Here is a 12265-nt window from a genome sequence, read left to right on the forward strand (position 1 = left end):
GTCTTCTACAAACTACAATCGATATTGCTGTGTGGGGGGTGGGGTCTGCACTCAATCCTGATCTACGATCTCTTCTCAATCCTGTTAGGGACAGAGTCTGCTGAATTTTAGGGAAACTGTGTTCTACAAACTACAATCGATATTGCTGTGTGGTGTGGGATTGGAGATAGGCAGGTGTCAGTGATCCACATCCATTTTTCTGTGTGTGAGCTGCAGTGAACACAATCTTTTTGGGCTGCAGTGAACACAATCTTTTTGGGCTGCAGTGAACACAATCTTTTTGGGCTGCAGTGAACACAATCTTTTTGGGCTGCAGTGAACACAATCTTTTTGGGCTGCAGTGAACACAATCTTTTTGGGGTGCAGTGAACAAAATCTTTTTGGGGTGCAGTGAACACAATCCTTTTTGGTGTGCAGTGAACACAATCTTTGTGGGGTGCAGTGAACAAAATCCTTTGTGGGGTGCAGTGAACACAATCTTTTTGGGGTGCAGTGAACAAAATCCTTTTTGGGGTGCAGTGAACAACATCCTTTTTGGGGTGCAGTGAACACAATCTTTTTGGGGTGCAGTGAACAAAATCCTTTGTGGGGTGCAGTGAACACAATCTTTTTGGGGTGCAGTGAACACAATCTTTTTGGGGTGGAGTGAACAACATCCTTTTTGGGGTGCAGTGAACAAAATCCTTTTTGGGGTGCAGTGAACAAAATCATTTTTGGGGTGCAGTGAACACAATCTTTTTGGGGTGCAGTGAACACAATCTTTGTGGGGTGCAGTGAACACAATCTTTTTGGGGTGGAGTGAACAACATCCTTTTTGGGGTGCAGTGAACAACATCCTTTTTGGGGTGCAGTGAACACAATCTTTTTGGGGTGCAGTGAACACAATCTTTGTGGGGTACAGTGAACAGAATCTTTGTGGGGTGCAGTGAACACAATCTTTGGGGGGTACAGTGAACACAATCTTTGTGAGGTGCAGTGAACACAATCTTTGTGGGGTGCAGTGAACACAATCATTGTGGGGTGCAGTGAACTCAATCTTTGTGGGGTACAGTGAACACAATCTCATACTGAAGGTTTGAGGGTGCTGCCTGTTCCATACTCCCCCTACTCCTCATCTAGCCTTTTAGGGGTACAAACAATAGTAATTGGGGCCTAGTGTGGTTGTGTACGTGTGATATACATACACTTTTTTGGGATCATATTTTCTATTCCGCTATTTAATCAAAAACCTTTGGGGATCAGTTAAATTGGGGGATAGTCTGTGTCGGTACGTGTGAGAGAGATCCACCTTTCCAAGTTGTTGGGGTTCATCTCATACTTCTGAAGGTTTGAGGGTGCTGCCTGTTCCATACCCCCCCTACTCCTCATCTAGCCTTTTAGGGGTACAAACAATAGTAATTGGGGCCTAGTGTGGTTGTGTACGTGCGAGATACATACACTTTTTTTGATCATATTTCCTACTCCGCTATTCAATAAAAACCTTTGAGGATCAATTGAATTGCGGGATAGTCTGTGTCGGTACGTGTGAGAGAGATCCACCTTTCCAAGTTGTTGGGGTTCATCTCATACTTCTGAAGGTTTGAGGGTGCTGCCTGTTCCATACTCCCCCTACTCCTCATCTAGCCTTTTAGGGGTACAAACAATAGTAATTGGGGCCCAGTGTGGTTGTGTACGTGTGATATACATACACTTTTTTGGGATCATATTTTCTATTCCGCTATTTAATCAAAAACCTTTGGGGATCAGTTAAATTGGGGGATAGTCTGTGTCGGTACGTGTGAGAGAGATCCACCTTTCCAAGTTGTTGGGGTTCATCTCATACTTCTGAAGGTTTGAGGGTGCTGCCTGTTCCATACCCCCCCTACTCCTCATCTAGCCTTTTAGGGGTACAAACAATAGTAATTGGGGCCTAGTGTGGTTGTGTACGTGCGAGATACATACACTTTTTTTGATCATATTTCCTATTCCGCTATTCAATAAAAACCTTTGAGGATCAATTGAATTGCGGGATAGTCTGTGTCGGTACGTGTGAGAGAGATCCACCTTTCCAAGTTGTTGGGGTTCATCTCATACTTCTGAAGGTTTGAGGGTGCTGCCTGTTCCATACTCCCCCTACTCCTCATCTAGCCTTTTAGGGGTACAAACAATAGTAATTGGGGCCCAGTGTGGTTGTGTACGTGTGATATACATACACTTTTTTTGGATCATATTTTCTATTCCGCTATTTAATTTAACTGGGCCTCCATGCGAGACCTGTGTGCCTTGTTGCGCTGTTTTGAGTACTCCACCAACATGGCCAGTGGCAATGACGCCGTTCTCAGCTTAACTATCCCACTTCTATGCCTCCTTGAAAAAACAATTCGGGCGATGATGGAAGAGGATGTGGCACAGGATGAGGAGGAGGAGGAGGATGAAGAGGTAACATTTCCAAGGCTTTCAGGGCAGTCATTCGCAAGGGGCTCCGAGGGTGGGTTCCTGCACACGCAAACGCCAGGGACGCAATTGTCCAGCAGGGGCACAGTTCTGGAGGATGAGGAGGATGAGGAGGAGGAGGAGCTGGAGGAGGAGATGGAACCATGTTCACAGCAGGGTGGCACCCAGGCCAGCTCATGGCCATCACTGGTGCGTGGCTGGGGGGATACAGAGGACACGGACGATACACCTCCCACAGAGGACAGCCTTTCGTTGCCTCTGGGCAGCCTGGCACACATGAGCGATTACATGCTGCAGTGTCTCCACAACGACCGCCGAGTTGCCCACATTCTAACTTGTGCTGATTACTGGGTGGCCACGCTGCTGGATCCCCGTTACAAGGACAACGTACCGTCCTTAATTCACTCACTGGAGCGCGATCGCAAGATGCGCGAGTACAAGCGCACGCTGGTAGACGCCATGCTGCTGGCATTCCCATCTGACAGCGGGGCCACAGTGGAAGCACAAGGCAGAGGAGGAGGAGGAGGAGGTCGCCAACGCAACCAGGGCACCGCCAGCACCTCAGAAGGCAGGGTTAGCATGGCCGAAATGTGGAAAAGCTTTGTCAGCACGCCACAACAAACAGCAGCACCAGCAGCTCAGATGGAACGTCTTAGCAGGAGGCAGCATTTTACCAACATGGTGGAGCAGTATGTGTGCACACGCCTACATGTAGTGAATGACGGGTCTGCCCCCTTCAACTTCTGGGTCTCCAAATTGGGCACATGGCTTGAGCTTGCCCTTTACGCCTTGGAGGTGCTGGCGTGCCCTGCAGCCAGTGTATTATCTGAACGGGTATTTAGCACGGCTGGGGGCGTTATAACAGACAAGCGCAGCCGCCTGTCCAGAGACAATGTGGACAAGCTCACGTTCATTAAAATGAACCAGGCATGGATCCCACGGGACTTTTCCGTACCTTATGCAGAATAGCAATGGATACCGACCTTACCCACCCATTGTTCCATTTTTGCTCTTTCTCACTCTTTTGGGGTGTACCCTCATTTAAAATTTTTGAAAAGAAGCAGTGTTGGCTACCTCGTCCTCCTCCTCAGGGCCAGATTAATGTAGGGGCTATTGGAGCTGCAGCTCCAGGCCCCTACCTTTTATATAGGCCCCGGGTTGGCCATATTCACTGTTACCGCTCTTCTGTCACTTGTAAACACAGAAGTCTGGCTTCTATGCTCGCTTCCCCAGGCAGCACCCTCAGAACCTCCCCACACAGCGTGAAGGCCGGACAAGGAGGGACAGTTGGCGATGCATGGATGTGTTTATGGGCTTCAGAGACAGCATCCCATGTTGAATTAGGCATGCATGGCTGCACCCTTCCTCCTCTGGGTGCATGGCAAGGCACGGCCCTTAAGGCCCTTCAAAATCCTCAGCACCAAGCCCATGATGCTGTTAATCCGGCCCTGGTCCTCCTCCACCGCCGCTTCCACCTACACCGCCCATAGGTGTGCGCAGCCTATTGCATTAAGGTGTGCACCCCAAAGTTGAAATACACATGCATGTGTTTGCCAGCAGGGAGAGTAATGTATCGGGGCCATGTACCTGTAGGCAAGGAGAAATAGAGCAGAGCAGGTCCCAGGGAGATCTTTCCCATCTCCTCACTGGCAATGCTATGTGCCCTAGGTGATTAGGGTGTGCCCAGGCACACCCAGCACACCCTGTGCGCACGCCTATGTCACCGCTAGGCTTGTGACGGTATCAGATTTTCATGCTGCGATTAATTGATTAAGGTTTTGCCACGGTATACGGTATTATCACGGTATTCTATTATTAAATTTAAATTATTAAATTTCCACCTCACTTCAATTTCATTGCTGAATTTAGGGGCTTTGGTTCACTTATGCACATTATTATATAGTCAGTCAGTACAGACTCTGTGAACCAGGCCTAAAATAGGTCATCAAGCAGTGTCTGGCCTAACTGGTGATAACTGGTTCTGGCGCTCGGCTCCGATCCGATGGCCTGGTCATTAAGAGGGCAAATCCTTGTGGTCAAGAAGTGGTTAAACCTGAAGGAGGTGTTGTTTATAAATTACTTTACTATTGCTTTAGGCCTGGTTCACATGTATGCGGGTTGGTGGTTCACATTTGCACAGGCATAGCAGCCCATTGATTTGAATGGGCTGCTATGCCCTCATTTTCCGCAGAAAAAAGGTGCATGCAGCATTTTTTTAAAATTCAGTGGCCTTGAAATCCATCCTGCTTTTGCACCATGCGACTAACCTGCAGTTCCTGCTCTGGCAAGCTTTCTGCATTTTTTGTATACGTGGGCACGGCATTTAAAAATAAACAGTTTGCGTGTGCAGCAACGGCAGGTAAGTCGCATGGTGCAAAAGAAGGATGGATTTCATGGCCACTGCATTTTTTTAAATTCTGCATGCACCTTTTTTCAGCTGAAAACGCAGGCATAGCAGCTCAAGCCCATTCACATCAATGGGCTGCTATGCCTGTGCAAATGTGGGCCCCCAACCCGCATACATGTGAACCAGGCCTAAAGCAATAGTAAAGTCATTAATTGGTTAAACCTGCAGGAGGACCGGTGTTTTTATCTATTAATGACTTTACTATTGCTTTAGGCCTGGTTCACATGTATGCGGGTTGGGGGCCCACATTTGCACAGGCATAGCAGCCCATTGATGTGAATGGGCTTGAGCTGCTATGCCTGCGTTTTCAGCTGAAAAAAGGTGCATGCAGAATTTAAAAAAATGCAGTGGCCATGAAATCCATCCTTCTTTTGCACCATGCGACTTACCTGCCGTTGCTGCACACGCAAACTGTTTATTTTTAAATGCCGTGCCCACGTATACAAAAAATGCAGAAAGCTTGCCAGAGCAGGAACTGCAGGTTAGTCGCATGGTGCAAAAGCAGGATGGATTTCAAGGCCACTGAATTTAAAAAAAATGCTGCATGCACCTTTTTTCTGCGGAAAATGAGGGCATAGCAGCCCGTTCAAATCAATGGGCTGCTATGCCTGTGCAAATGTGGGCCGCCAACCCGCATACATGTGAACCGCCAACCCGCATACATGTGAACCACCAACCCGCATACATGTGAACCAGGCCTAAAGCAATAGTAAAGTCATTAATAGATAAAAACACCGGTCCTCCTGCAGGTTTAACCACTTCTGGATCGCAAGGATTTGCCCCTTTAAAGACCAGGCCATCGGATCAGAGCGCCAGGACCAGTCATCACCAGGTAGGCCAGACACTGCTTGATGGCTATATAATAATGTAATGTGGGCTGCTAGGCGTGTGTGTGTGTATATATATATTTATTAGAGCTGCACGATTCTGGCCAAAATGAGAATCACGATTTTTTAGCTTGGAATAAAGATCACGATTCTCTCACGATTCTCTGTGTAACAAAAAAAAAAAAAATTGGGATAACTTTACTGTTACGTTTTTTTTTTTTTTTTTATTCATTAAAGTCTAATCATTGCGTTTGAAAGACTGCTGCGCAAATACAGTGTGACATAAAATATTACAACAATCGCCATTTTATTCTGTAGGGTCTCTGCTAAAAAAATATATAAAATGTTTGGGGGTTCTAAGTACTTTTCTAGCAAAAAAAAAACTGATTTTAACTTGCAAACAGCAAGTGTCAGAAAAAGATCCAGTCTTTAAGAGGTTAAACTTCCTTTCTCCCTGGCAGAGGGAAGGAAAAGATACAAATGTAATCATTTTTGTTTATAGTTAGGAGACTTAATGCTGAAAGGTGTTAGCTGAGTGAGTGAATGAGTCATCCAGCTCACTGAAATGTATCAATTCACAAGTCAGGCAGACTTGACAGAGAAACTCGGTATTTTAAAAATGCCACAATAACAATACCGTGGCTATGCAATACCGCGATATATCGAATTACCGAAAACCGGCATATGTCTAGTCACCGCCACATCCACCACCACCTCAACCTCCCTCCTACTCCATATGGGCCTCGTCCTTCAGAGATGAAGAAGAACATTGTTTTATTTTTCTGTTTTTTTTTGTTGTTTTAAGTTATTTCCCTATCCACATTTGTTTGCAGAGCACTTGCCATGCTCTTAATTACGTTTTGCTGCCATTTGCAGCACTCTAGCCCTTTCCTTTGGTGTTTTAGAGCCATTTTAGTGCCTTAAAGTTCGGGTCCCCATTGACTTCAATGGGGTTCGGTGTCCGGGAAAAGTTCGGTAAAAGTCCGGGACACGGACCCGGACTTTTTTTTAAAGTTCGGCCGAACCCGTCGAACACGGACATCTAGGTGTTCGCTCAACCCTACTTACTAATGATTTGTACAGGGGGGAAATTATATCTCTCTCTCTGGAGTCCATGCCTCTGTTAAAACAAGAATGGACTTTGCTTGCTTTGGAAACAGCAGCTTGCCATTGCATGCTATTATTAAGCTTATGATCTACCAGAACACCCAGATCCTTCTCCGCTATGGATTCCCCCAGTTCTACTCCACCTAGTATGTATGATGCATGCATATTCTTAGCCCCCAAGTGCATAACTTTACATTTATCAACATTAAACAGCAGGTGGGATAAATGGACGTGAATATGAAGGAATGATCCAAAAGATAACTTGTCTATAGCCAGAAAACAGAAAAGAGAAAACACAAATTGCAGAGATATATAGCATTTTCGCACTGCAACTTTTAGTGACGGGTTTGAGTCACAAGGCCAACCAGTGTGGCAACAGAACACATCAGGGGTGTCCTGTTAACCTGAAGCACTTGATCAGGTCATTGGGGGCCATGCTGATCGGAGTGGGTAACTAACTGCCACTGAGGAGTAATTTTTCCAGGAGGTCTCTTGGTTCCTAAGGGCAGTGTCGGTTTGGGTATAATGCCCCAAGTGTGTAGCAGGGTCAATCCTTTCTCCACTGAAGCTATGGTTTAAGAGGTGCCACTCCTTTCGATGCATAATTTGGAGGGTTGCTTCCATTTATATTCGATTTTGTATTTTTGCAGTGCTTTGATAATTGTGGATAGCTGTCTCCTAAGGTCCGAGGTATGTTTGGATAGGTCAGCATAGATTTGGATTGAGGTGCAAGGACTCGGCAGTTGTCCTAGAGATCTGGATTTAATGAGGATTTGTTCTTTTATGTGGAAAAAATGGACCCTCAATAGAATATTACGTGGGACTGATTGCGGGAGGAAGGAAGGTTTTGGCACGAGAAGTATGCGATCAATAGTAAGTTCTAAAGCTGTCCCATCTGGTAGTAGAGTAGTAAATGAGTCTGTTGCATATTTTTGAGGTCTGCTGGTTGAATTGCTTCAGGGATTCCTCTGAGTTTGAGGTTGTTTCTCCTAAAGCGATCCTCTAGGTCTTCAATTTTCGCCTTAAGCCATGCACGCTGTTCCACATTTTTATCATGTGCCTATACCAAATCATTGATGGTAGTGGTAATTTCTCTCATAGATTCTTCTATACTATGCACCCTGTCTCCTAAGGAATGTACCTCACTGGAGAACTGTTTGGTCAGTGTAACAATATCAGCATGGAGAGAGTTATGGAAGGACAACAATATCTGAGTGTCTATTACTGGCTGGTTGGCAGTTGGAAAGGAGGCTATGGGAGACATCTCAGTCAGGCTGTGATATGAGGGTGCAGTATCCTGGTTTAGCTCTGGGTCTTGTGCAGGGTGATTAAGCCTCATATGGGACTTAGTGTAATGTTCTGGTACCTTTGGGTACCCTAATTACTCTTTCATAAGTGTATGCGCCCCACCATTCTCTTTTGGTAAGGTGCGCATACAACTTTAAGACTGATGCTGTCATCACTGAGCGCCGGACTGGATGGCTATTTAGATCGCCGGCTCTCACTCACATGTGTTCGTTCAAACTGCTTTGTGCCTTGATGCTAACCTGTCTTGAAGCTCTCATGCTTGCAAGCATACCTTGCTGTCGGAACCACTCTGCGCTGATCCCTGTATCCCGCTACCGGATCATCCGCTCTTGCCGAACCTCTCCTCTACTACATTGCTATTAGTGATAAGTACCCCACAGGGGAAACCTCTGTAACTTTCATACTAAAGCTTACACTATCTAGCTCTGCATACTAAGGACTATTACTACATCTGCATTATCTAAGATTGCTAGCTCTTGAGCCTACTACCACCTGTTCTTGCACTGGGTTGATCTCTCTTGTATGTCCACCTGCTACTCTGTCATCTGCTACCATACATGATTGCTAAACCTATCTGCATCCCATCTGCTACTATCTTACTTTCAAGAACATTTCCTTTCAAGTGTCTGTCATCTACCATCTCTACCCAACCTGTCTCTTCAGCCTATCATCACTGTGTTACTATATACATAAGTCACTCTAGGAAACATCTTATTGAGTGTGTGTATTTACTTGCTGAATTGAGATCATCCACACATGATGAGTCATTGAGAGTTGGGATTGGTGTCTCAGCGTTTCTCTATATGACTACTGAAGTGGAATATTTCTGCAGCTGAAAATCCACATCATACATAAAACGCAGGAGCGTTACAGATTGAACGAACCACAAATGGATTCAGCAGAAATAACCACTCAGATGACACAATTAAAACAGCAAGTAACTGCGTTAATACACGCACTTGCTGAATTAAAAGAAGACAATCAGGCTCTGTCGCAGCAGGTAATTAGACTGACACAACTTACCACTGCTCAGTCCCCTGAACCCAAAATAAATCCTCCTTTGGTATTTACAGGCGATCGCAAAAAATTTCACGAATTTAAAAACGCATGTGAGTTACTTTTCTTGCTAAAACCCCGTACCTACCTTACTGATCACATTAAGGTTTGTACTATTATTTCTTACCTAACAGGCGATCCTCAGGCCTGGGCAGACTCTCTTTTTGAGAAAAGCGATCAGCTTCTCAACTCCTATGCCTTGTTCTTAGCAGAACTCACTAGCCTATATGATGATCCCAATAGGCAGAGTACTGCCGATCTTCAATTAAGATCCTTGAAACAAGGTGGGAGACCTGTAGAAGACTTTGTCGCAGAATTCAAGAGATGGACCCTTGATTCAGAATGGAATGATGCATCTCTGAAGACCCAATTTAGGCTTGGCCTATCAGAGGCCGTTAAAGACGAGCTCGCCCGAGCGGATCTGCCAAAAACCCTGGATGCATTGATACAACTCAGTATCACCATAGATAGAAGACTACGAGAAAGAAAGGCTGAGAAAATGGGAATGCCATTATCCAGTTCTTCTCGGATTTCGGCCGTTGACCCCGTTCCTATGAAGGTAGGAACCATACGCCCACCTCTATCAATTATGGAAAGAGCCAGAAGACGATCTGGTAATCTCTGCTTGTACTGTGCATCCCCGGATCACAAGATAAACGTCTGTCCCCTAGTCTACAAAAAGAAGGGTGAGTGTTCACATGTCCTCCTAGGGGGATTGACAACTTCAATCACTAACCCTTATCTTTCTGTTTGCTTAACATTACAGTGGGACCAGAACAGGATTACTACTAAGGCCATGATTGACACAGGATCTTGTGGAAATTATATTGACATACGTTTTGCTGCTTTAAATAAAGTTCCTATTATTTCTAAACTTAAACCTGTCTCAGTGAGTCTTATTAACGGTGTTCCTTTATCCTCTGGTCCGATCACTGATCAGACACAGGCACTCCTAGTCACTACTAACGGGTCTCATATGGAGACCACTACCTTCGATCTAATACCTTCACCCCACTTTCCTATTGTTTTGGGACTTCCCTGGTTGCACACACATCAACCAACCATAGATTGGAAGGAACGGACCCTGACCTTCCTCTCTTGCTATTGCGAGGGTACGTGTAACCTCCCGTCTTTCGGGAAGATCCTGTCTGTGGTGACAGATGAGATTGCACCACTATGTTATCAGGATCTCTCTGAGGTTTTTCTTGAGAAAAATGTTCAAGCACTACCTCCCCATCGAGACTATGATTGTAGCATTGATCTACTCCCAAATAGCAAATTGCCGTTCGGTCATGTTTATCCTCTTTCACAGGATGAACTTTCCCATCTCAAAGACTATTTGGATGAGAATTTGGAAAAAGGTTTTATTAGACCTTCCACTTCTTCCACAGCAGCAGGACTCTTTTTTGTCCGCAATAAGGACTCAAGTCTCAGGCCTATCATCGACTATAGGCAATTGAATGCTATTACAATAAAAGATCGCTATCCTCTACCGCTTATCCCTGAGCTCATTGAGCAGGTGCGTGGAGCTACCTATTTTTCAAAATTGGACCTGAAAGGAGCATACAATCTCATTCGAATCCGTGATGGACACGAGTGGAAGACTGCATTCAGAACCAGATACGATTGTTCGAATATCTTGTAATGCCATTCGGGCTATGCAACGCCCCTGCAGTTTTTCAACGATTTATAAACGATATTTTCAGAGACTTACTAGATGTCTGTGTTGTGGTATATCTGGACGATATACTTATATATTCACGATCCCTGTCTGAACACATAAGACATGTAAGACTAGTATTATCGAGATTGCTTGCACACAACCTTTATGTGAAACTGAAAAAATGCTTGTTTCATAAAGAAGAGGTACTCTTTCTAGGCTACATCATATCCAAAATAGGAATCGCGATGGACATGAGTAAAATATCCTGCATTCAGGATTGGCCTACACCAACCACACGCAAGGCGCTACAGCGATTCCTTGGATTTTCAAATTTCTACAGGAAGTTCATTAGAAACTTCTCTGCCATTGTGAGACCCTTCACACAGCTCACTAGCATTAAAAAACCATTCAAATGGTCAGATGAAGCAAATAAAGCTTTTCACCTGTTAAAGACAAGGTTTACTTCTGCTCCCATATTACGCCATCCAGACCCATCCCTCCAATACATTCTGGAAGTAGATGCGTCAAACATGGCAGTCGGAGCAATACTCTCCCAAAGACCAACTCACACTTCACCACTTCATCCAGTCGCCTTTTTTTCTAAATCCCTAAGCAGTCCAGAGATAAATTACCCCGTGGGTGAAAAGGAACTGCTTGCTATAAAATTGGCTCTGGAGAATTGGCGACATCTACTCGAAGGCACCCAATTACCAATACTTATATACACGGACCATAAAAATCTCCAATATCTTCAGACTAACAAAACTCTCTCGCACCGACAGGTACGATGGTCACTATTCTTTCTAAGGTTTAACTTCCTAGTGACCTACACACCTGCAGATAAGAACAAAAAGGCGGATGCACTATCACGACTAACTGAAGAAAACTACTTCGAAATCCCTTCCGTTCCTATAATACCTCACAAACGCATTATTGGAGTTGTCCGTTCCTTGAAGGAAGAGGTTTTGCATGGTATAAGTTTGGATTCACCCCCACCACAACTAAATACTGATGCAGAAGGCTTCCTCTACTACAACGACAAACTTTACATACCACCTACCATACGCACCAAGATCTTGGAATTATCGCATGATGTGCCTATGGCAGGACATATGGGTATGACAAAGACTCTTAATCTGATTACCAGGCAATTCTGGTGGCCTGACATGAAAACATCTATACAAAAATTCGTCTCTTCATGCAATGTCTGTGCCAGGTCCAAAATTGACACTACGAGGCCATCTGGTCTACTATGCAGTCTACCAATACCCCAAACTCCATGGGAAGTTGTGTCCTTGGACTTTACAGTGGAATTGCCTCCTTCCAAAGGATTTAATACCATCCTAGTGTCAGTGGACCATCTGACAAAAATGGCACATTTCATTGCTATTCGCAGACTACCTTCGTCCAAACAAACGGCAGAACTCCTGATGAAACATGTCTTTAAGTTACATGGTATCCCAA

General features: G+C 44.9%; 1 protein-coding gene across 1 annotated transcript in view; it reads right to left on the bottom strand.

Moving 5' to 3' along the window:
* The window catches only part of LOC309566803 (vomeronasal type-2 receptor 26-like), a gene marked incomplete at both ends in the record, with an annotated part of 356998 nt that overhangs the window by 139210 nt on the left and 205523 nt on the right, over positions 1 to 12265 (bottom strand). The gene's annotated exons all lie outside the window — the stretch shown is intronic.

Source organism: Pelophylax lessonae (assembly GCF_965119305.1).
Source record: "Pelophylax lessonae genome assembly, chromosome: 1".
NCBI classification, from domain to species: domain Eukaryota; kingdom Metazoa; phylum Chordata; class Amphibia; order Anura; family Ranidae; genus Pelophylax; species Pelophylax lessonae.